This window comes from Coregonus clupeaformis, chromosome 33 (assembly GCF_020615455.1).
Source record: "Coregonus clupeaformis isolate EN_2021a chromosome 33, ASM2061545v1, whole genome shotgun sequence".
Lineage (NCBI taxonomy): Eukaryota > Metazoa > Chordata > Actinopteri > Salmoniformes > Salmonidae > Coregonus > Coregonus clupeaformis.
This window is the reverse complement of record NC_059224.1, coordinates 42,649,181-42,673,762: the sequence shown is the minus strand read 5'-3', so window position 1 is coordinate 42,673,762 and position 24,582 is coordinate 42,649,181. Positions and strand designations below refer to the sequence as shown.

The following is a 24,582-nucleotide window of genomic DNA, read 5'->3' as shown; positions in this document are numbered from 1 at the left end:
AACTTGTAGGAAACATTTACATTTAACCTCTTTAAATTATGGTTATGGTCATGTTTTGGAAACTAACCAAAGTCTCGGTTTCAATTTGAATTCAACTCTCCGTTTCAAAGAACTGACAAGAAAAAGTTAACTTCTTTGAATCTTTTCAAACAAACACTCTCTAAACCTTGAATTAGGCCTACAAACACAACATAGCACAACATCACTTAACATATATGCATTCACACCCAAGGAAGACAGAAAAGGGGGGTTGTGTTTCGAATCTCCCCAAAAAATAAAATGGAGATAGATGTGTGTCTGAACCGGACATATCTGTGTGACCGGCGACGCACCTCCTGGAGAGAAAGCTCTTGCTGTTCTTCTTATCGTAGCACGGGCCCCCGGGGCAGAGTGAGTGAATGAGCAATGCATAGACGAACAGATCACTACCCCCAAGGAGGAGTCACACACAGAGGAGGAAGGTAGGGAGGAAGAGAGAGGGCTGACCCACACACCCACAAGAGAGAGAGAGAGAGAGAGAGAGAGAGAGAGAGAGAGAGAGAGAGAGAGAGAGAGAGAGAGGGAGAGAGACTCCCACACACACAACTGTCACTCAGTCACAACAGGTACACACTGTATAAGAACCTAATCAGAGAGAAAGAGAGAGAGAGAAGGGGGAAGAGAAGGAAGGAGAGGGAGCATCAATTACACAGACACTCGAGGACACAGATAACCTGCTCTATGTGTGGCTCCTCTCAAGGCTTCACAGTAAGTACACCTCCACTCCTTTTTCATCACTCTATTCTTCTCATTCTACCATAGTATGCTCTATGTGTGTGTATGTATACATTTGGGTTTCAGTCACAGAGTTGTGAAAGTGTGTTTTTCACACACAGCACAGATTTCACCTAAAGTTATTTTTCTGTGTCATAATGTGACGTGTGACGGTGAAACAGCGATAGTGATATTTGAGCTTTCATGAAGTTTGTGAAAGTACTGTATGTTTTCAGTCACACACTGCACAGATTTCACATCACTCCACTTCCTAAATTTCATTTTTTTTGTGTCATTTGGTGTGACAGTGTCATACAATGACACAGATATTTGAGTTGTAGGCTTTCATTAAGTCTGTGGAAGTATTCGTTTTTAGTCACTCGTGGCACAGATTTCACATCACTCCTCTTACAAAAGTTAATCTTCCTTTGTGTCATAAGGTGTTATGTTGTAATGAGGATATTTTAAATTTTTACAACTTCTCATGATGCCACAGCTGTGTGCCTTTCACTCATCATGCATCGATTTCAGAGTGTAGTTTCATAGCTGCATGGTTTCAGAGTGAGCTGTCACCGTCTGTTGTGACACTCATTCCACTCCGCGGTAATGCGTACCAAAGAAACGTGAAATGTCATCCATCAATCTTGGTCGATGAGTGTACAGTACAAGAGAAGATCAGTTTCCTTTCCTCGTATGGATGAGTATGATGCATGGAATTGTTTACGTGTTCTAATAGGATATCACTGGTATTAAAAAATGAATAATAATTATAATTATATGTGCTATGTTGTGACCATCTCAAAATGTGTTGAGGATATTATGTCAAATCATTCTACTTCCATACATTTTGGAGCACTAGAATTTATTCAAAAAGTGAAAGTGAAGATAATAAAAGTTGGGAAACTTCAACTTGATCTATACCATCAACTGGTCCTCTATAGCTCAGTTGGTAGAGCATGGTGATTGCAACGTCAGGATAGTGGGTTTGATTCCCAGGACCACTCATATGAAAAATGTATGCCTGCTTGAATAGTTGCTTTGGATAAAACCGTCTGCTAAATGGCATTTCAAATCACCAGCTTCTGACATTTCACAACATTTACTCCACCCACATTTGCCAGATGTTTACACTTGCAAAGGCGCTGTAGGATTAGCATTTTTCAGACTAACTCTAGTCCTATTCATGGCTTTGTCCAGTCTTAATGAAAGCTTTTTCACACTTCTGAGTTGATCCCAGGCCGAGCTGTACCGCACTGGCTTGGTCACGCATCCATCATAGCTGCTGGAACCGTGCTGGAAAGGAAAATGTGAAAAGAGAATGTCCAGGTCGAACACCATGGACAGACAGACAGACAGACATACAGACAGAAAGACAGAGGAACAGACGAACAGACGAACAGACAGACAGGTAACTGGGACGAGAGCCAGGTCCCAGTCAGTGTAGAGAGGAAGTCTGGACTGATTCAAGGGGAACACTGGTTTCCTACTTGTGAAAGTGGTGGCCCCCACTCCTTGGCTGACGTGCACAGGAACCTCTTCTTGCAGCCTGGCATCGTGTTTTGGACGGTCACAGGATGTTTGGAATGGTGGGCGGAGATGGTGGGATGGTGGGATGGTGGAGGGATGGGCGCTACCCTTTGAAGTTTGTTTGTCCGGTAGTGTTCGGTGGGAAAGTTAGTTAGGACACCCCCCTCCGACTGATCGACAACCCTCTTACCCCTCCGCCACCTCCCCCCGTCTCTGACTGTCTCACACCTCGGCTTCCTTGCTTCTAATTTTAGCTCCATTCAAAACAGAGTAGAGCTTCCTCCTTCAGAACACTTCATCCGCTGTTTGTGATGCTTCATGCTTTTTCAACTCTATAGGACAGAGAGAGAGAGCGAGAGAGAGCGAGAGAGAGCGAGCGAGAGAGAGAGAGAGAGAGAGAGAGAGAGAGAGAGAGAGAGAGAGAGAGAGAGAGAGAATAAGGAGATCAGGAGAAGAGCAGAGAGCAAAGGATATAAGCAGATACAAGAAAAAATGGAAACAGAGAATCTATGTGGACTTCCTCAATTATTTGGGCTAATGCACATCATAGTTCTCATACTCTTCTGTGTTCTTATCCCTCACTTGTCTTGTCTTTCTCCCCTAGGCCTCCTCTTCCTCCCAGAACAGCACAGCCATGTTAACCTCAGATGGCTCCCCCTCTCCCCACACCACATGGGTCTCCACCCCCACCCTGACCCTGGCCATGACTGACTCAGACCCCCAGGACACAGACATGACCCTCTGGAGTGAGGCCGAGTTCCAGGAGAGGTGCACCTACATCTTGAAGGACCACCCGTTGGACCCGGGTAACCACCCAGAGAACCAGAACAAGACCAAGGCTGAGAGGTCTCTACCCCGAAACTTGGTCCTGAAACGCTGCCCTGACTCTGCAGAGGTAGGGTATACTGAAAGCGTGACGACCACACTTTCCTGTGTATGGGGGGGGATGTGTTAAAAAAATTAGAGTTGAGAGTGAAAGAGTTAGTATTTGAATGCAGGTATGTGTGAGTGTTTGTGTTTTCGTGTGTGGGAGAGTGAGTGGGCGTGGTGTTTCTTTGTGGGGGCCTTCTAGTGTGTTTGGGTGTGTGTGTGTCGGTGTGTTTGCGTGCACACGGGCACGTTTGCGCACATGCATGAGAATTTATGCCTATCTGTTCATATGGGTCTGTGTAATGTGTGTGTGTGTGTGTGTGTGTTTATGCATGTGCATACGGCTGTACTATATTTGTTCTGTGTGTGCGTTTTGGAAAACTCACCTTACATCACTCCCATATCCACCAATCCTTCCTTCCATCCTTCCTCGGGAGGAGGAAATGCTTGACACATTGTTGACTAATTCCAGCTTTTCCTCTCTGTGTCTTTTACGCTGTGTACATCTTACAACAGATGGCAAGACAATAGCCATGGACGCATCCTAAATGGCACCCTATTCCCTATATAGTGCACTGTTTTTGACCATAGGGTTTCCCTATGGGCCCTGGTCAAAAGTAGTGCACTATATAATGAATAGGGTGCCATTTGGGATGCAGCCCCAGTCTTCAGAGCCACAGCCTGGGGTCAATATGATTAGTTAGTACTTTACTTTACATTACCGGTTCCCAATGTCCCTTGCCATTAAACTGTAAAGCAGAGACACTGAGACCCGCGCTACTGATCGTAAATAATCTCAGGTCGAAGAAGAAGTGTATCAGCTAGTTTGATCAACATGAAAGAAGGAAAGTGGTTGGGCGGGCAGGTTGATGTTTAGGGTCGAATCCTAAATTCACTTAGGTAACCATATCATTATTTTTATGCATTGATGAGTGAAAAGTACATTTAAGAGAAAACCGGATTCACGCCTTACTGAACAGGAGACAGGAATGAGACTGAGGCCACGTTTGAAATCTTTCAAAATGGATCCTTCCTACCACCCTTCCTTGAAGTGTTCACAGATCTAAGATATAAGATGACTGGATAGGTGAAAGTAACGGTTCCACTGGATTGCTGTCATCTGTCCAAATCAGTGATTGTATCAAGAGAGGTAGGGAGGAACGATGCATTTTTCAGAGTATTCGAACATGACTCGAATCAAAGTGTGTCTGATGTAAGGGCATGGACAGCGGTTGTCAATATGAATTTGTTCAAATTCAGGGTCTCTTCCTATTCCCTCTTTGTCTTTGAGTAGCTTGTTCAGTCAGTCAGTATCAGGGTTGAATATTTTCCCGGTATTTTACAAATGTTCCATCCCGAGAACAAATCACTTTTCTCCCGGGTAACCCGGTATTTCCCGCCAAAACCGGAAGTGTCATTCAAAAGCATTATAAAGCATATAAATATGTCTAGATTTGATTAGAGCTTTGATCAGCATGAATATTCAAACCTGATGCTACCTGAGCCTGATGACACATATATTAAATACATTTTATGTGTCCTACATTAACAGTTGGTACTTTAATGAGCCCAAGCCCAAGAAAAGCCCCAAAATTGTGCCTTTATCCAATACATACTGTATTGTGCCCATATGAACACATTTATTTTAGGCCATATAAAGAACAGCTATGCATGATTTAATGAAAAGCAGCAAACAGACACAACATTGTTCACATTATTTAATAAAAGACTCATAAACAGAAGAAGGCAATAGGCTATACAGCTGGATTCACAGTTTCCCCGCCAAATAGCCCGCCTACAAGGAAACTCAACATATCTCGACGACGTTGAGTGTGCGATGGGGGTCTGTGCGCTGTGTAGTACATTCCACAAAAAGTGTTGCTCTACAAAAATACATGTAATATTCAGATCCCTTGACTTCCACATATTGTTACATTACAGGCTTATTCTGAAATTGATTCAAATGTTTTTTCCCCTCATCAATCTACACACAATACCTCATAATGAAAAAGCAAAACCAGGTTTTTAGAATTTTTGCAAATGAATAAAAAACTAAAAACTTAAATATCACATGTACATAAGTATTCAGACCCTTTACTCATTACTCTGTTGAAGCACCTTTGGCAGTGATTACAGCCTCGAGTCTTCTTGGGTATGACGCTACAAGCTTGGCACACATTTGGGGAGTTTCTCCCAATCTTCTCCGCAGATCCTCTCAAGCTCTGTCAGGTTGGATGGGGAGCATTCCTGCACGGCTATTTTCAGGTGTCTCCACAGATGTTAGATCGGGTTCAAGTCCGGGCTCTGGCTGGGCCCTCAAGGACATTCAGAGACTTGTCCCGAAGCCACTCCTGCGTTGTCTTAGCTGTGTGCTTAGGGTCGTTTTCCTGTTGGAAGGTGAACCTTCGCCCCACTCTGAGGTCCTGAGCCCTCTGGAGCAGGTTTTCATCAAGGATCTCTCTGTACTTTGCTCCGTTCATCTTTCCCTCGATCCTGACTAGTCTCCCAGTCCCTGCCGCTGAAAAACATCCCCACAACATGATGCTGCCACCACCATGCTTCACCATAGGGATGGTGCCAGGTTTCCTCCAGACGTTATGCTTGTCATTCAGGCCAAAGAGTTCAATCTTGGTTTCATCAGACCAGAGAATCTTGTTTCTCACAGTCTGAGAATCCTTTAGGTGCCTTTGGGCAAACTCCAAGCGGGCTGTCATGTGCCTTTTACAGAGGAGTGGCTTCCGTCTGGCCACTCTGCAATAAAGGCCTAATTGGTGGAGTGCTGCAGAGATAGTTGGCCTTCTGGAAGGTTGACCCATCTCCACAGACGAACTCTGGAGCTCTGTCAGAGTGACCATGGGGTTCTTGGTCACCTCCCCCGATTGAGCTGGCCAGGCGGCCAGCTCTAGGAAAAGTCTTGGTGGTTCCAAACTTCTTCCATTTAAGAATGATGGAGGCCACTGTGTTCTTGAGGACCTTCAATGCTGCAGAAATGTGTTGGTACCCTTCCCCAGATCTGTGCCTCGACACAATCCTGTCTCGGAGCTCTACGGACAATTCCTTCGACCTCTTGGCTTGGTTTTTGCTCTGACATGCACTGTCAATTGTGGACCTTATATAGACAGGTGTGTGCCTTTCCAAATCATGTCCAATCAATTGAATTTACCACAGGTGGACTCCAATCAAGTTGTAGAAACATCTCAAGGATGATCAATGGAAACAGGATTCACCTGAGCTCAATTTCAAGTCTCATATCAAAGGGTCTGAATACTATACTTATACTTAATATTTTGTTGCTTTGTCATTATGGGGTATTGTGTGTAGATTGATCAGGAAAAACATTTATTTAATACATTTTAGAATAAGGCTGAAATGTAACCAAATGTGGAAAAGGGGAAGGGGTCTGAATACTTTCCGAATGCACTGTATAGCACTAAGTACAGCAGTGGCGGTCAGTGCCGTTTAAGATGAGGGAGGACTTCTTTTTTTTTTCATGAGCACGGCCTTATTTTTATTACAGCATATTAGATGACTGTAATTCATATTCCATTCATCCAGTTCAATGTAACAGTGATAGGTTTAGCATACTTCAATTTTCCCTATACCCATCATGAGGTTGCTACAACCTAGCCTATGAATGAAAGTTTACAACGTAGATGTACACAGGTCGAGATAAACATTTGAGGTGACAGACAGTGACACATGGACAGACAGTGACACATTCAAACATTCCGTTTGCTTCCATTTAAGAAACATCTTTCAACAGATTCGGCAGAATGATACACCCCTGATCACGAGTAAATACAGTTCACTTTCATAGCAGCCACATTGTATTCCTTTTCGCATCTATGCACTCTCCTCCTCTCACCTTTCCCTTCGCTTGTGGACCTCAGTGCACAACACATCAGCTGTATGTGACCAGGCGAAAAAACCTTTCCAAGCCAAGCCAAACCATATCATCAAATCAAATCAAATCAAATCCTTTCCAAGCCAAACCATATCATAACCGCTACATACAGCCTACATTGTTGTCACCATATTAGCTAAAGTAATGTCATAGTCAACATAGCTAATATAACTAACGCGTTAGTAAACCCGCTACAATCATGCAGTAACGTTACAGTGTACAGTCAGTAAGCAGTTTAGCATTTACACCAGCGGGCCCCGGTGGCAATCCAAAAGCTTACCTTGACATGGAAGAGTTCCAGTGTTGTGTTGGATAGTCATAGCCAGCTAGCTAACATAGCATCCGTCTGTTTGAGCAGGGTGTTTGAGTAGGCTAAACAAGCTAGCTGCATTTGCTAGCTAAGTAAGTGGAACTGAAAGTGAAAAAAAATATGACATTCTCTCACCACTGCAGTGCTAGCAATCTGTAGCTTATGCTTTCAGTACTAGATTAATTCTCTGATCCTTTGATTGGGTGGACAACACGTCAGTTCATGCTGCAAGAGCTCTGATAGGTTGGAGGACGTCCTCTGGAAGTTGTCATAATTACTGTGTAAGTCTATGGAAGGGGGTGAGAACCATGAGCCTCCTAGGTTTTGTATTGAAGTCAATGTACTCAGAGGAGGACGGAAGCTAGATGTCCTTTGGCTACACCATGGTGCTACCCTAGAGTGCTGCTGAGGCTACTGTAGACCTTCATTGCAAAATAGTGCTATGAATTATTTGGTGACGTGATGATATTTAGTATAACTTTTTTAATGTTTTACAATTGTTGTTTTTATGAAATTCACTGAGGAGGGTGGTCCTCCTCTTCCTCCTTCCTGTGTGGTACAGGTGCTTGGGGTGACGAGTCGGGAGCTCATTCCGAAGGGGACACGGTTCGGCCCTCTGGTGGGCCAGACCTACAGCAATGACATGGTGCCCAAAGATGCCAACAGGAAGTACTTCTGGAGGGTAAGTGAGAGGGATGGCACAAATTGACACTTGTGGTCTCTCATCCTGTGTAATATGTATGTGATTGTGTTTTTATGCCAACGTGTTATTTTTTGCTTTACTGTAAAGGTTGTGTGTGTGTGCGTGTGTTTGCCCGTTCGGGAGGAGGTTGTGTGAGGTCACACACACAGCTGTTCAGTTTCGGTGACGCAGTGCTTTTCCTCTCTCTGCTCCTCTCGGCAGTGCCATGGTCTCACTGCTGGGAAACACACGCGCACACACACACATGCACACATACACACACACACTGACTCTCACACTGACTAAGCAAGGAAGTGGCCTAGGTCTTGCGAGCCACGACTTCCACTTGCATACACACAGCTAATGGCGTAGGCATGCAAACAGCATATTCATGACACAGACCCGACACAACATCTAAACAACGGAGTCACTACACAGACATGAGATTAACACAGCCATAACATAGACAACCGGAACACTATAAAGACATGAGTCAATCTGCAAACAACACCTCTTCCAGACAAAGATCAACAAACAAATTGATGTAAAGCAGATTGAGTGGAAAACTGTGGTAGAGCAGAAATCCAGAGTGAAGGATCCAAAATGAAGTCTATTTTTTGCTCTCCAGGAATGTGTAGCCATTTAGGTGTGCTGTATTGGTATATAAATATGATAATGAAGTTAGAGTGATGTAACACAGCCAGTTGTGAACTGACTCGAGTAGAGTTGTCATACTGTCTTTCTGGTAGGAAAAAAAACACAGATTATGACCACACCCAGGTACCCCACCACTACCACCACCAACCAAAACACTCCACACCTTATATGATAGATAGAACAACATCTTGAGTGACTTTATTTCTCACGTCATACTACTGGATTGATACTGTAACTTAGGTTTCAGAGCCGGGGGAGAAGGTTGTGTTGGTGTAGTCATATCTCTCTCTCTCTCAATTCAATTCAATTTCAATTTAAGGGCTTTATTGGCATGGGAAACGTGTGTTAACATTGCCAAAGCAAGTGAAGTAGATAGTAAACAAAAGTGAAATAAACAATAAATATTAACAGTAAACATTACACTCAGAAGTTTCAAAAGAATAAAGACATTTCAAATGTCATATTATGTATATATACAGCGTTGTAACAATGTGCAAATAGTTAAAGTACAAATGGGAAAATAAATAAACATAAATATGGGTTGTATTTACAATGGTGTTTGTTCTTCACTGGTTGCCCTTTTCTTGTGGCAACAGGTCACAAATCTTGCAGCTGTGATGGCACACTGTGGTTTTTCACCCAGTAGATAAGGGAGTTTATCAAAATTGGGTTTGTTTTCGAATTCTTTGTGGATCGCTGTAATCTGAGGGAAATATGTGTCTCTAACATGGTCATACATTTGGCAGGAGGTTAGGAAGTGCAGCTCAGTTTCCACCTCATTTTGTGGGCAGTGTGCACATAGCCTGTCTTCTCTTGAGAGCCAGGTCTGCCTACGGCGGCCTTTCTCAATAGCAAGGCTATGCTCACTGAGTCTGTACATAGTCAAAGCTTTCCTTAAGTTTGGGTCAGTCACAGTGGTCAGGTATTCTGCCACTGTGTACTCTCTGTTTAGGGCCAAATAGCATTCTAGTTTGCTCTGTTTTTTTGTTTGTTCTTTCCAATGTGTCAAGTAATTCTCTTTTTGTTTTCTCATGATTTGGTTGGGTCTAATTGTGTTGTTGTTGTTGTTGTTGTTGTCCTGGGGCTGTGTGGGGTCTGTTTGTGTTTGTGAACAGAGGCCCAGGACAAGCTTACTTAGGGGACTCTTCTCCAAGTTCATCTCTCTGTAGGTGATGGCTTTGTTATGGAAGGTTTGGGAATCGCTTCCTTTTAAGTGGTTATAGAATTTAACGGCTCTTTTCTGGATTTTGATAATTAGCGGGTATTGGCCTAATTCTGCTCTGCATGCATTATTTGGTGTTTTACGTTGTACACGGAGGATGTTTTTGCAGAATTCTGCATGCAGAGTCTCAATTTGGTGTTTGTCCCATTTTGTGAATTCTTGGTTGGTGAGCGGACCCCAGACCTCAGAACCATAAAGGGCAATGGGTTCTATAACTGATTCAAGTATTTTTAGCCAGATCCTAATTGGTATGTCAAATTGTATGTTCCTTTTGATGGCATAGAAGGCCCTTCTTGCCTTGTCTCTCAGATCGTTCACAGCTTTGTGGAAGTTACCTGTGGCGCTGATGTTTAGGCCGAGGTATGTATAGTGTTTTGTGTGCTCTAGGGCAACGGTGTCTAGATGGAATTTGTATTTGTGGTCCTGGCAACTGGACCTTTTTGGAACACCATTATTTTTGTCTTACTGAGATTTACTGTCAGGGCCCAGGTCTGACAGAATCTGTGCAGAAGATCTAGGTGCTGCTGTAGGCCCTCCTTGGTTGGTGACAGAAGCACCAGATCATCAGCAAACAGAAGACATTTGACTTCAGATTCTAGTAGGGTGAGGCCGGGTGCTGCAGACTGTTCTAGTGCCCTCGCCAATTCGTTGATATATATGTTGAAGAGGGTGGGGCTTAAACTGCATCCCTGTCTCACCCCACGGCCCTGTGGAAAGAAATGTGTGTGTTTTTTTGCCAATTTTAACCGCACACTTGTTGTTTGTGTACATGGATTTTATAATGTCGTATGTTTTTCCCCCCAACCCCACTTTCCATCAATTTGTATAGCAGACCCTCATGCCAAATTGAGTCAAAAGCTTTTTGAAATCAACAAAGCATGAGAAGACTTTACCTTTGTTTTGGTTTGTTTGTTTGTCAATTAGGGTGTGCAGAGTGAATACGTGGTCTGTCGTATCGGTAATTTGGTAAAAAGCCAATTTGACATTTGCTCAGTACATTGTTTTCACTGAGGAAATGAACTAGTCTGCTGTTAATGATAATGCAGAGGATTTTCCCAAGGTTGCTGTTGACGCATATCCCACGGTAGTTATTGGGGTCAAATTTATCTCCACTTTTGTGGATTGGGGTGATCAGTCCTTGGTTCCAAATATTGGGGAAAATGCCAGAGCTAAGGATGATGTTAAAGAGTTTAAGTATAGCTAATTGAAATTTGTGGTCTGTATATTTTATCATTTCATTGAGGATACCATCAACACCACAGGACTTTTTGGGTTGGAGGGTTTGTATTTTGTCCTGTAGTTCATTCAATGTAATTGGAGAATCCAGTGGGTTCTGGTAGTTTTTAATAGTTGATTCTAAGATTTGCATTTGATCATGTATATTTTTTTGCTGTTTGTTGTCTGTTATAGGGCCAAAAAGATTGGAGAAGTGGTTTACCCATACATCTCCGTTTTGGATAGATAGCTCTTCGTGTTGTTGTTTGTTTAGTGTTTTCCAATTTTCCCAGAAGTGGTTAGAGTCTATGGATTCTTCAATTACATTGAGCTGATTTCTGACATAATGTTCCTTCTTTTTCCGTAGTGTATTTCTGTATTGTTTTAGTGATTCACCATAGTGAAGGCGTAGGCTCAGGTTTTCTGGGTCTCTATGTTTTTGGTTGGATAGATTTCTCAATTTCTTTCTTTGGTTTTTGCATTCTTCATCAAACCATTTATCACTGTTATTACTTTTCTTTGGTTTTCTGTTAGAGATTTTTAGATTTGATAGGGAAGCTGAGAGGTCAAATATACTGTTTAGGTTTTCTACTGCCAAGTTTACACCTTCACTATTACAGTGGAACGTTTTGTCCAGGAAGTTGTCTAGAATGGATTGAATTTGTTGTTTCATAATTGTTTTTTGGTAGGTTTCAACACTACTTTCCTTCCATCTATAGCATTTCTTAATATTATTCAGTTCCTTTGGCTTTGATGCCTCATGATTGAGTATTGCTCTGTTCAAGTAGACTGTGATTTTGCTGTGGTCTGATAGGGGTGTCAGTGGGCTGACTGTGAACGCTCTGAGAGACTCTGGGTTGAGGTCAGTGATAAAGTAGTCTACAGTACTACTGCCAAGAGATGAGCTATAGGTGTACCTACCATAGGAGTCCCCTCGAAGCCTACCATTGACTATGTACATACCCAGTGTGCGACAGAGCTGCAGGAGTCGTGACCCGTTTTTGTTGGTTATGTTGTCGTAGTTGTGCCTAGGGGGGCATATGGGGGAGGGAATGCTGTCACCTCCAGGTAGGTGTTTGTCCCCCTGTGTGCTGAGGGTGTCAGGTTCTTGTCCAGTTCTGGCATTTAGGTCGCCACAGACTAGTACATGTCCCTGGGTCTGGAAATGATTGATTTCCCCCTCCAGGATGGAGAAACTGTCTTCATTAAAGTATGGGGATTCTAGTGGGGGGATATACAGTGGGGTAAAAAAGTATTTAGTCAGCCACCAATTGTGCAAGTTCTCCCACTTAAAAAGATGAGAGAGGCCTGTAATTTTCATCATAGGTACACGTCAACATTGACAGACAAAATGAGATATTTTTTTCCAGAAAATCACATTGTAGGATTTGTAATGAATTTATTTGCAAATTATGGTGGAAAATAAGTATTTGGTCAATAACAAATGTTTCTCAATACTTTGTTATATACCCTTTGTTGGCAATGACACAGGTCAAACGTTTTCTGTAAGTCTTCACAAGGTTTTCACACACTGTTGCTGGTATTTTGGCCCATTCATCCATGCAGATCTCCTCTAGAGCAGTAATGTTTTGGGGCTGTCGCTGGGCAACACAGACTTTCAACTCCCTCCAAAGATTTTCTATGGGGTTGAGATCTGGAGACTGGCTAGGCCACTCCAGGACCTTGAAATGCTTCTTACGAAGCCACTCCTTCGTTGCCCGGGTGGTGTGTTTGGGATCATTGTCATGCTGAAAGACCCAGCCACGTTTCATCTTCAATGCCCTTGCTGATGGAAGGAGGTTTTCACTCAAAATCTCACGATACATGGCCCCATTCATTCTTTCCTTTACACGGATCAGTCGTCCTGGTCCCTTTGCAGAAAAACAGCCCCAAAGCATGATGTTTCCACCCCCATGCTTCACAGTAGGTATGGTGTTCTTTGGATGCAACTCAGCATTCTTTGTCCTCCAAACACGACCAGTTGAGTTTTTCCCAAAAAGTTATATTTTGGTTTCATCTGACCATATGACATTCTCCCAATCCTCTTCTGGATCATCCAAATGCACTCTAGCAAACTTCAGACGGGCCTGGACATGTACTGGCTTAAGCAGGGGGACACGTCTGGCACTGCAGGATTTGAGTCCCTGGCGGCGTAGTGTGTTACTGATGGTAGGCTTTGTTACTTTGGTCCAAGCTCTCTGCAGGTCATTCACTAGGTCCCCCCGTGTGGTTCTGGGATTTTTGCTCACCGCTCTTGTGATCATTTTGACACCACGGGGTGAGATCTTGCGTGGAGCCCCAGATCGAGGGAGATTATCAGTGGTCTTGTATGTCTTCCATTTCCTAATAATTGCTCCCACAGTTGATTTCTTCAAACCAAGCTGCTTACCTATTTCAGATTCAGTCTTCCCAGCCTGGTGCAGGTCTACAATTTTGTTTCTGGTGTCCTTTGACAGCTCTTTGGTCTTGGCCATAGTGGAGTTTGGAGTGTGACTGTTTGAGGTTGTGGACAGGTGTCTTTTATACTGATAACAAGTTCAAACAGGTGCCATTAATACAGGTAACGAGTGGAGGACAGAGGAGCCTCTTAAAGAAGAAGTTACAGGTCTGTGAGAGCCAGAAATCTTGCTTGTTTGTAGGTGACCAAATACTTATTTTCCACCATAATTTGCAAATAAATTCATAAAAAATCCTACAATGTGATTTTCTGGATGTTTTTTTCTCAATTTGTCTGTCATAGTTGACATGTACCTATGATGAAAATTACAGGCCTCTCTCATCTTTTTAAGTGGGAGAACTTGCACAATTGGTGGCTGACTAAATACTTTTTTCCACCACTGTAGGTAGCACACAGGAGGACATTTTTCTCAGTTGAGATAATTTCCTTTTGAATTTCTAACCAAATGTAAAATGTTCCTGTTTTGATTAATTTAATAGAGTGAGTTAGGTCTGCTCTATACCAAATTAGCATACCCCCTGAGTCCCTTCCCTGTTTCACACCTGGTAGTTTGGTGGATGGGACTACCAGCTCTCTGTAACCTAGAGGGCAACCAGTGGGTCCGTCTCCTCTATACCATGTTTCTTGTAGGATGACAATGTCTGTATTTCCGATTTCTTTGGTGAAGTCCAGATTCCTGCTCTTTAGGCCAAAGGCAGATGACCTCAGGCCTTGGATATTCTCTCTCTCTCTCTCTCTCTCTCTCTCTCTCTCTCTCTCTCTCTCTCTCTCTCTCTCTCTCTCTCTCTCTCTCTCTCTCTCTCTCTCTCTCTCTCTCTCTCTCTCACTCATTTTATCCCCTCCCCTCCCCCCTTGTCTCTCTCCAGGTCTTCTCAGAGAGTCGGTTACATCACATCCTGGATGGCTTGGACGAGGAGAAGAGTAACTGGATGCGCTACGTCAACCCGGCCCGCCGTCCTGAGGACCAGAATCTGGCGGCGTGCCAGACTGGCATGGCCATCTACTTCTACACAGTGAGAACTGTGCCACCGGGCCAGGAGCTGTTGGTGTGGTACTGCCCGGAGTTCGCCCGCCGTCTTAACTACCCGCCCCCCGGAGAGGTCTTCATGGAGAGAATTGGTACGTGTCTGAGTTGGATTCTGTAATGCAGAGGTCTTAAACTTGTGGCCTGCAATCTGGCCCGCAAGTTGCTGTTTTGTGGCCTCCTCGACTAACATCAGATTCATATAGAAATCAAGCCCGCAACTAATGTACTTAATAAGTTATACTAGGCCAGCCTAACGGATCCAATCCCATTTGATCCAATCTAATACAGAATGGGACAATATGGGGTCTCTGGGACTTTTATTCACTGCGGTGAGGGGATGCGAAAAGCAATATGGTCAATGAGTGTTTGGCACAACATATTGAAAGGAGTTCAGAGCAATTCCTAGAGTTTCCTAGAGCAATGGGTGGATGTGGGTGGTTAATCGAAGCCAAAGTCGCTCAGTCAATGATCCAGCCGCCTTACAAACTCTTTGTGTGGGTGTTTAACTAGAAATAAAGGTCACACCCACAGGCCTTTGTGAAGGAGTTAGACAAAGCAGGAGAGGAGATAAAAGAAAGGAGAGAAGATCTAACTCCAGGTGTCACCAGGAGAGGTTTTGTCTCGTTAAGGCGAAACCAATTTCAGGTCTCAAGGCAAAATGTAAGTTTTTTCACACACACACACACACACACACACACACACACACACACACACACACACACACACACACACACACACACACACACACACACACACACACACACACACACACACACACACACACACACACAAACACACACTTAGAAGTGCACTGTAGGCTCACACGCATGCATGCACACATGAACGCATGAACGCATGTGCACACACACGTACACACACACACATACGTACACCCATCCAGAGGGGGGTGTTGAGGTGCTGACAGTTCTCTGGTAGGTCTCCCTTATTTATTTAGCTGCTCTTGAAGAGGAAGAGCGGGAGGAAATGCTCCATTGACTACTTCCTGGCAAGGCGTCCCGAGTTGACAGCTCCAAGAGTGTTGGTTGTTTGTTTGGAAGAGAGGGAGGGGTGGTCCTGTGAAACAAATTGGAGATAAGGCTTCTGTGTATGTATGTGTGTGTGTGTGCCTGTGCGTGTGCGTATGCGTGTGCGGACCTCTTTAACTAAACTTGTGGGGACCAGAAGTCCCCACAAGAATAGTAAACAAACAAACATTTGACCAACTGGGTACATTTTGTTGGTCCCCACAAGGTCAAATGCTATTTCTAGTGGGTTTAGGGTTAAGGTGAGAATTAGTGTTAGGGTTAGAATTAGGTTTAGGTTTAGGGTTAGGAGCTAGGGTTAGTTTTAGGGTTAGGAGCTAGGGTTAGGTTTAGGGTTAGGGTTAAGGTTAGGATTTCGGGTTAAGGTTAGGGTTAGGGTTAGGGTAGGAGTACGGGTTAGGGTTAAGGTAGGTTTTGGGTTAGGGAAAATAGGATTTTGAATGCGACTGAATTGTGTGACCCAACAAGGTTAGTTGTACAAGACTGTGTGTGTGTGTGTGCTATTGCACTTATTGTCAACTCATCTCAACTTGTGGGGTTTCTGTCTTTCTTGAGAGCCTTTTACAGCGGTATCACTGATTTCAACTAAGAGTGAGGTCGTTAGGTGGAAAAAAAAGTTTTGGCTTTGTGACACCGACTCTTAAATTTGTCATGGTTAGACTAGTGCTGATGTGACACAATGCAATTAGTCCGACAGATACTGCTCATTTTATACGTTGATATGCAGTCGGTAAACTTGAACCCTTTGTGGCTTTGTGTGAAGTCAGTGTGTGAGTTCTCACCACAGTGCAGTTAATGTGATCATTAGGGGTGACAATCAGCACAAGTAATTGGCAGTGCGCAAGATAACCATTACATTTCAAAAAGGAATATCATTCAGTGTTAATTCCAAAGACTGCATCTCGCGATTGTGTCATGTGCCGATCTGTGCAAAAAGTACCATAAAACTATCATTTGCAGCGTGATGAGTTTAGTCACCAGTGCGATGCATTGGATCTGTGCTCTTTTCCGGACGCTTATAAAAAATCCTCAGACGAACCATCAAACAGGTAAAGCGTCAATGCATGACTAAGATTGAATCCTACTACACCGGCTCTGATGCTCGTCGGATGTGGCAGGGCTTACAAACTATTAATGATTACAAAGGGAAGCCCAGCCGCGAGCTGCCCAGTGATGCGAGCCTACCAGATGAGCTAAATGACTTCTATGCACGCTTTGAGGCAAGCAACACTGAAGCATGCATGAGAGCACCAGCTGTTCCGGACAACTGTGTGATCACGCTCAAGGTAGCAGATATGAGTAAGACCTTTAAACAGGTAAAGATTCACAAGGCCGCAGGGCAAAATATTTTACTTGGACGTGTACACATAGCATAAGCTGACCAACTGGCAAGCGTCTTCACAGACATTTTCAACCTCTCCCTGACCGAGTCCGTAATACCTACGTTTCAAGCAGACCACCATAGTCCCTTTGCCCAAGAACGCCAAGGTAACCTGCCTAAATGACTACTGACCCGTAGTACTCACGTCTGTAGCTAAGAAGTGCTTTGAAAGGCTGGTCATGGTTCACATCAACACCATCATTCCAGAAACCCTAGACACACTTCAATTTGCATACCGCCCAAACAGATCCACAGATTACACAATCTCTATTGCACTCCATACTGACCTTTCCCACCTGGACAAAAGGAACACCTACAGTGGGGGAAAAAAGTATTTAGCCAGCCACCAATTGTGCAAGTTCTCCCACTTAAAAAGATGAGAGAGTCCTGTAATTTCCATCATAGGTACACGTCAACTATGACAGACAAATTGAGAGAAAAAAATCCAGAAAATCACATTGTAGGATTTTTTATGTATTTATTTGCTAATTATGGTGGAAAATAAGTATTTGGTCACCTACAAACAAGCAAGATTTCTGGCTCTCACAGACCTGTAACTTCTTCTTTAAGAGGCTCCTCTGTCCTCCACTCGTTACCTGTATTAATGGCACCTGTTTGAACTTGTTATCAGTATAAAAGACACCTGTCCACAACCTCAAACAGTCACACTCCAAACTCCACTATGGCCAAGACCAAAGAGCTGTCAAAGGACACCAGAAACAAAATTGTAGACCTGCACCAGGCTGGGAAGACTGAATCTGCAATAGGTAAGCAGCTTGGTTTGAAGAAATCAACTGTGGGAGCAATTATTAGGAAATGGAAGACATACAAGACCACTGATAATCTCCCTCGATCTGGGGCTCCACGCAAGATCTCACCCCGTGGGGTCAAAATGATCACAAGAACGGTGAGCCAAAATCCCAGAACCACACGGGGGGACCTAGTGAATGACCTGCAGAGAGCTGGGACCAAAGTAACAAAGCCTACCATCAGTAACACACTACGCCGCCAGGGACTCAAATCCTGCAGTGCCAGACGTGTCCCCCTGCTTAAGCCAGTACATGTCCAGGCCCGTCTGAAGTTTGCTAGAGTGCATTTGGATGATCCAGAAGAGGATTGGGAGAATGTCATATCGTCAGATGAAACCAAAATAGAACTTTTGGTAAAAACTCAACTCGTCGTGTTTGGAGGACAAAGAATGCTGAGTTGCATCCAAAGAACACCATACCTACTGTGAAGCATGGGGGTGGAAACATCATGCTTTGGGGCTGTTTTTCTGCAAAGGGACCAGGACGACTGATCCGTGTAAAGGAAAGAATGAATGGGGCCATGTATCGTGAGAATTTGAGTGAAAACCTCCTTCCATCAGCAAGGGCATTGAAGATGAAACGTGGCTGGGTCTTTCAGCATGACAATGATCCCAAACACACCGCCCGGGCAACGAAGGAGTGGCTTCGTAAGAAGCATTTCAAGGTCCTGGAGTGGCCTAGCCAGTCTCCAGATCTCAACCCCATAGAAAATCTTTGGAGGGAGTTGAAAGTCTGTGTTGTCCAGCGACAGCCCCGAAACATCACTGCTCTAGAGGAGATCTGCATGGAGGAATGGGCCAAAATACCAGCAACAGTGTGTGAAAACCTTGTGAAGACTTACAGAAAACGTTTGACCTGTGTCATTGCTAAATACTTTTTTTCCCCACTGTATGTGAGAATGCTGTTCATTGACTACCTCTCAGCGTTCAACACCATAGTGCCCTCAAAGCTCATCACTAAGCTAAGGAACCTGGGACTAAACACCTCCCTCTGCAACTGGATCCTGGATTTCTGACGGGACGCCCCCAGGTAGTAAGGGTAAGCAACAATACATCTGTCACGCTGATCCTCAACACAGGGGCCCCTCAGGGGTGCATGCTTAGTCCCCTCCTGTACTCCCTTATCACCCATGACTGCGTGGCCAAGCACGACTCCAATGCGATCATTAAGTTTGCCGAAAACAAAATGGTGCCGGGGCGGCAGGTAGCTTAGTGGTTAAGAGCGTTGTGCCAGTAACCGAAAGGTCGCTGGTTCTAATCCCCGAGCCGACTAGGTGAAAAATCTGTCGATGTGCCCTTGAGCAAGGCACTTAACCCTAATTGCTCCTGTAAGTCGCTCTGGATAAGAGCGTCTGCTAAATGACTAAAATCTCAAATGTAAATGTAAAATGTGTTAGGCCTGATCACCGACAACGATGAGTGTTGGGACAGGACAACCACCTCTCCCTCAATGTGAGCAAGACAAAGGAGCTGATCGTGGACTACAGGAAAAGGAGGGCAGAGCACGCCCCCATTCATATAGACGGGGCTGTAGTGGAGTGGGTCGAGAGCTTCAAGTTCCTTGGTGTCCACATCACCAACAAACTATCATGGTCCAAACACACAAAGACAGTCGTGAAGAGGGCACAGCAACACCTATTCCCCCTCAGGAGACTGAAAAGATTTGGCATGGGTCCTTAGATCCTCAAAAACTTCTACAGCTGCACCATTGACAGCAACCTGACTGGTTGCATCACCGCCTGGTATGGCAACTGCTCGGCATCCGACCTCAAGGTGCTACAGAGGGTAGTGCGTACGGCCCAGTACATCAATGGGGCCAAGCTTCCTTCGATCCAGGACCTCTATACCAAGACGTCAGAGGAAGGCCCTAAGAATTGTCAAAAACTCCAGCCACCCAAGTCATAGACTTTTCTCTCTGCTACCGCACGGCAAGCAGCTCCTTAACAGCTTCTACCCCCAAGCCATAATAGTGCTAAACAGTTGATCAAATGGCTACCCGGACTATTTGCATTGACCCCCATTTTTATGCTGCTGCTACTAGCTGTTTATTATCTATGCATAGTTATTTTATTGTGTAACTTTTTTAACTTTAGTTTATTTAGCAAATATGTTCTTATACTGCATTGTTGGTTAAGGGCTTGTAAGTAAGCATTTCATGTTGTATTCGGAGCATGTGATAAATACAATTTGATTTGATTTGATTACTTTGCGTGACAAAACGTTACCCTAAGTATGTGTGTCTGTCTCTTTTTTTGATGTCCCACAGAGCAGAACCAGGTTCGCGGAAAGAGTTCAGGGAAGAGGGGGCACAGCATGTCCGAAATCCTGAGGAAGGAGCCCACCAAGCCCCATCCCCCTTGCCCCCGACTACCCAAATCAGCACTGTCCCAAACCTGTAGCCCTGTCCTACCCCTTTGCCCCTCTGTGGTCTACCCCAGCTACCCACCCATCCCATACTGTGGACCCCCCATCCCCAAAAGGACCCTCAGCAGCCTTGTCACCCCCCACATGCACTTCCCTGTCAAGCCCAGCCTGGGCAGTCCCATCACAGCCAAACATTACCCAGTGTCCTCGCTGCCAGGTCACATGTACACCAGTTCACTGTGCAGTCCCTTCCTCATACCTCACTTCCCACTTGGCATTAACAGCCTACTACCTCACACATACCCCATGTACAGTGACAGACTAGCTCCTCATATGCCACTTCCACCTCACATGCTGCCTTTAGAGGGTTACCCGCACTCCCTGCGCCCATCTGCCAATGTACACAAAGAGCTCCTGCTCACACTGACCACTTCCCACAAAAACTTCTCACTGCCCAATGGCAGCAGAGATCTGCCCCTTGCACTGACCAAAAGCGAAAAAGACCTCAATTGTATGCCGACAAATGGGCGCAAACACCTTGGGGACCATGTGCCTTCACCAAATAATTACCTCATAAACCTCCCTTTGACACCAACGGACAACTTCAGGGACTCTAAGCATTCACCTGCCAGCAGCACCTTCGATGACCAGCCTCTACCAGCCACCTCCAGGGCCTCATCCATGGCAACCTGTCTTGCACCCAGGGGAGGCTCACCGCCGGCAGGCTTGGCTGCCTCTTCTGACTACTTCCCCTCCAAGCACACATCTGCCCTGCTGAGCTCCAGCCACAGTGCAGAGGAAGGGGCAGTGGTCCTGCGGAAGGCCAGGCATGGTGGACGGGTCATCGGGTACAAGACCCTTTCCTACCCGCTTACCCGGAAGAATGGGAAGATCCGATACGAGTGCAACGTCTGTGGCAAGATCTTTGGTCAGCTGTCCAACCTCAAGGTCAGTCAGTCCCTCATCATATGGCCCATGTCTGAGATCACAAGTAGTTTATGTTTAGATTATAGTTTATGCTAATATGATATTATTATTGAAATAGTTTTGTTTATGGAAAAGTTTGTGGTCATACAAAGAACCTGAAAAAACTGCTGCTGGGCTAACAAAGTAGGAAAATAACAGTATATACTCCCAATTACACTGTATGCTCCTAATTGCCACCTTTATTGGATCGAAACCTTGTCAATAAACAACCTGGACTCAGGGATAGACGTAACATAGTAAAAAAAAAACAGGACACTGAACTTAGTATGATATGTTACGTTTTGTATGGTATGTATTAATTTGTGGATGTCCATCATCCATTTCATATGATTCACTATATATACAAAAGTATGTGGACACGCCTTCAAATTAGTGGATTCGACTATTTCAGCCACACCCGTTGCTGACAGGTGTATAAAATTGAGCACACCGCCATGCAATCTCCATAGACAACATTGGCAGGAGCATGGCCTTACAGAAGAGCTCAGTGACTTTCAATTTGGCACACTCACTACTGGTAGGCCACACAAGCTCACAGAATGGGACCTGAAGTGCGTAGCGCGTAAAAATAATCTGTCCTCGGTTGCAACACTCACTACCGAGTTTTAAATTGCCTCTGGAAGCAACGTCAGCACAAGAACTGTTAGTCGGGAGCTTCATGAATTGGGTTTCCATGGCCGAGCAGCTGCACACAAGCCTAAAATCACCATGCGCAATGCCAAGCATCAGCTGAAGTGGTGTAAAGCTTGCCGCCATTGTTTTTGCCTTAGGTAACCTTCTGTCTTATTTAACCATACAAAACGTAACATATCTGACTCTGTACCGGTAGTATATAGCCTCGCTACTGTTATTGTATTGATTATTTTATTTTTGTTGTTATCTATTTTTTACTTAACACTTATTTTTTTTACACCTGTTGTATTCGGCGCATGTGACAAATACAATTTGATTTGATTTGATTTGATATCATACACATTTGAGTGTCCTGGATTTTACTTTAATATGTTATGTCTAGTGTATGAGACCAGGCTGCAACAAAGGTGTTATTGGGTGCATAGGGCCTTTCTGTTCTTTTCAAGAAATAGATTTGTCTCATCCTCTGTTTTTTGGGTTTCCACTTCTTTCATTTCCTTTTTACGGCTATCTCTTTCTATGGCTATCTTTCTATGTTTCCTTCCTTCCTGCTATTATGTTTCCTGTCTCCAGGTCCACCTGCGCGTCCACAGTGGAGAGCGGCCCTTCAGGTGTCAGACCTGCAGTAAGGACTTCACCCAGCTGGCCCACCTGCAGAAACACTTCCTGGTTCACACCGGGGAGAAGCCACACGAATGCCAGGTATACTGAGACTTCACTGAAACGTCATGCTTCACTGATACCATATTTCTTCACTATGGTATACTGTACAAAGTTGCCAATGGGAGCACAAAATAACACATCATATTATTCTCAAGCAAGCCTGTGTAAACTCTCATACTAATCTTACTCTATTACTAAAGAAACACCATTAATGAAATAATGACTCTCATCCTTTCTCCCCCAACCTCTCTCTCTCTCTCTCTCTCTCTCTCTCTCGCTTCAGGTGTGCCACAAGCGTTTTAGCAGCACCAGCAACCTCAAGACCCACCTGCGTCTCCACTCAGGCGAGAAGCCCTACCAGTGCAAGCTGTGCCTGGCCCGCTTCACCCAGTATGCCCACCTCAAGCTCCACAAGCGCCTGCACACTGGCGAGCGCCCCTACCACTGCCCACACTGTCCATGCGCCTACCTTAATTACTGTAGCCTCCAGGTGCACCTCCAGGGTTTCTGCCCCTCAGGCCCCGACCCCTCAGGCCCTGCTCCCTCTGTTGAGGAGCGTGACCGTGTCAACGCCGAGATCGAGCAGTTCGACCTGAGCAAGGCTGCGGAACGCTTGGAGGCCATGGCAGCGGAAGTTGAGGCGGAGAAGGGGAACAGCAGCATTAGCGTCCTGCTGCAGGATATGGAATTGGAGTGGAAGACCTCCAGCCATCTTAGCGGCTCCGATGAGACTATGTCACTAGTCGAGCGTGGCCTACGATGCAGCAGCGAGGGAATCCTCTGTCCTTAGGTTGCAGCATCACAGCCGCCCTCTACCTCTACATCCTGGCCATGTCAAACAGGAGTCAGGTCATGTGATATAACAGACCATTAATACCCTTTTCAAACTACTGAGCCGAGCCAAGCCAAGGCAAACCGAATTGTACTGCACTGGCCTGATTATGCATCCACAGACAGTGTATAATGTTTGGCAATGTACTGGAAAGGACAATGTGAAAAGGAAATATCCAAGCCAGCACAGTACGGCTTGGGTCGGTAATGATAGTATGGAAAGAGTACAAGAGACAGCATACTTCTAATCCATCATGGTGACCGTGGCCTGATAGTGACCTTTACTATTTGAAGCAAGGCTTTGTCTCCATTACAGAGATCTTTACTCTCAGGGCTATGTGAAGAACAAATGACTGAAATGGAGCGAACGGAATAGCATCAAACACATGGAAACCATATGTTTGATGTATTTGATACCATTTCACAAATTCCGCTCCAGCCATTACCAACAGACCGTCCTCCCCAATTAAGATTCCACCAACCTCCTGTGTTGAAGAAGTGGGACTTTATCAGAGAATATAAACACGAGACTTGTATTGTACCTATGATATTCTCAGCCTTATTCTTAATTTATTATGCAGTTTATTGTAACCTGAGGAAGCCACAAAGACAGAGATTTGTGATCAAATGTTTATAAGAGTTTCAGTTCCTACTTTCTGTTTTTGTAATGTTTTATTTCTTGATGATGTGGGGCAATAATTGAAAAGAGACAATTCATGCATAAAGAAATAATGTGTCTTACTTTACATTTGAATGTGTTTACTCACGTGTGTGTGTGTGTGTGTGTGTGTGTGTGTGTGTGTGTGCAGGCTTGGGTAGGTTACTTTCTAAATGTAATCCGTTACAGTTACTAGTTACCTGTCCAAAATTGTAATCAGTAACGTAACTTTTGGATTACCCAAACTCAGTAACTTTCCGTTAATTTTGGATGACTTTCCCCTTAAGAAGCATTAGAAGAAGACTAATAGCATCCATTAAACACATTTGGTGTGTCATCATGCTGGTCTCTGACTTGTGGTCAGACTCGCTCAGGTGGAACAAACCTAAACTTGTGCCTTTTTTCAATGCTGAATTGAATGTCATTGAGAAATCATAAAGGTGTTATTTCACATTTACATTCTAGTCATTTAGCAGATGCTCTTATCCAGAGTTACTTACAGGAGCAATTAGGGTTAAGTGCCTTTCAAGGGCACATTGACAGGTTTTTCACCTAGTTGGCTCGGTGATTTAAACCAGCAACCTTTCGG

At 44.5% G+C, this 24,582-nt stretch overlaps 1 pseudogene; it reads left to right on the top strand.

Annotated features, from left to right (window-relative positions):
• Positions 1–668: 668 nt before the first annotated feature.
• On the top strand, positions 669–24,110 carry LOC121549337 (annotated as a pseudogene).
• The last annotated feature ends 472 nt before the right edge of the window (positions 24,111–24,582 follow it).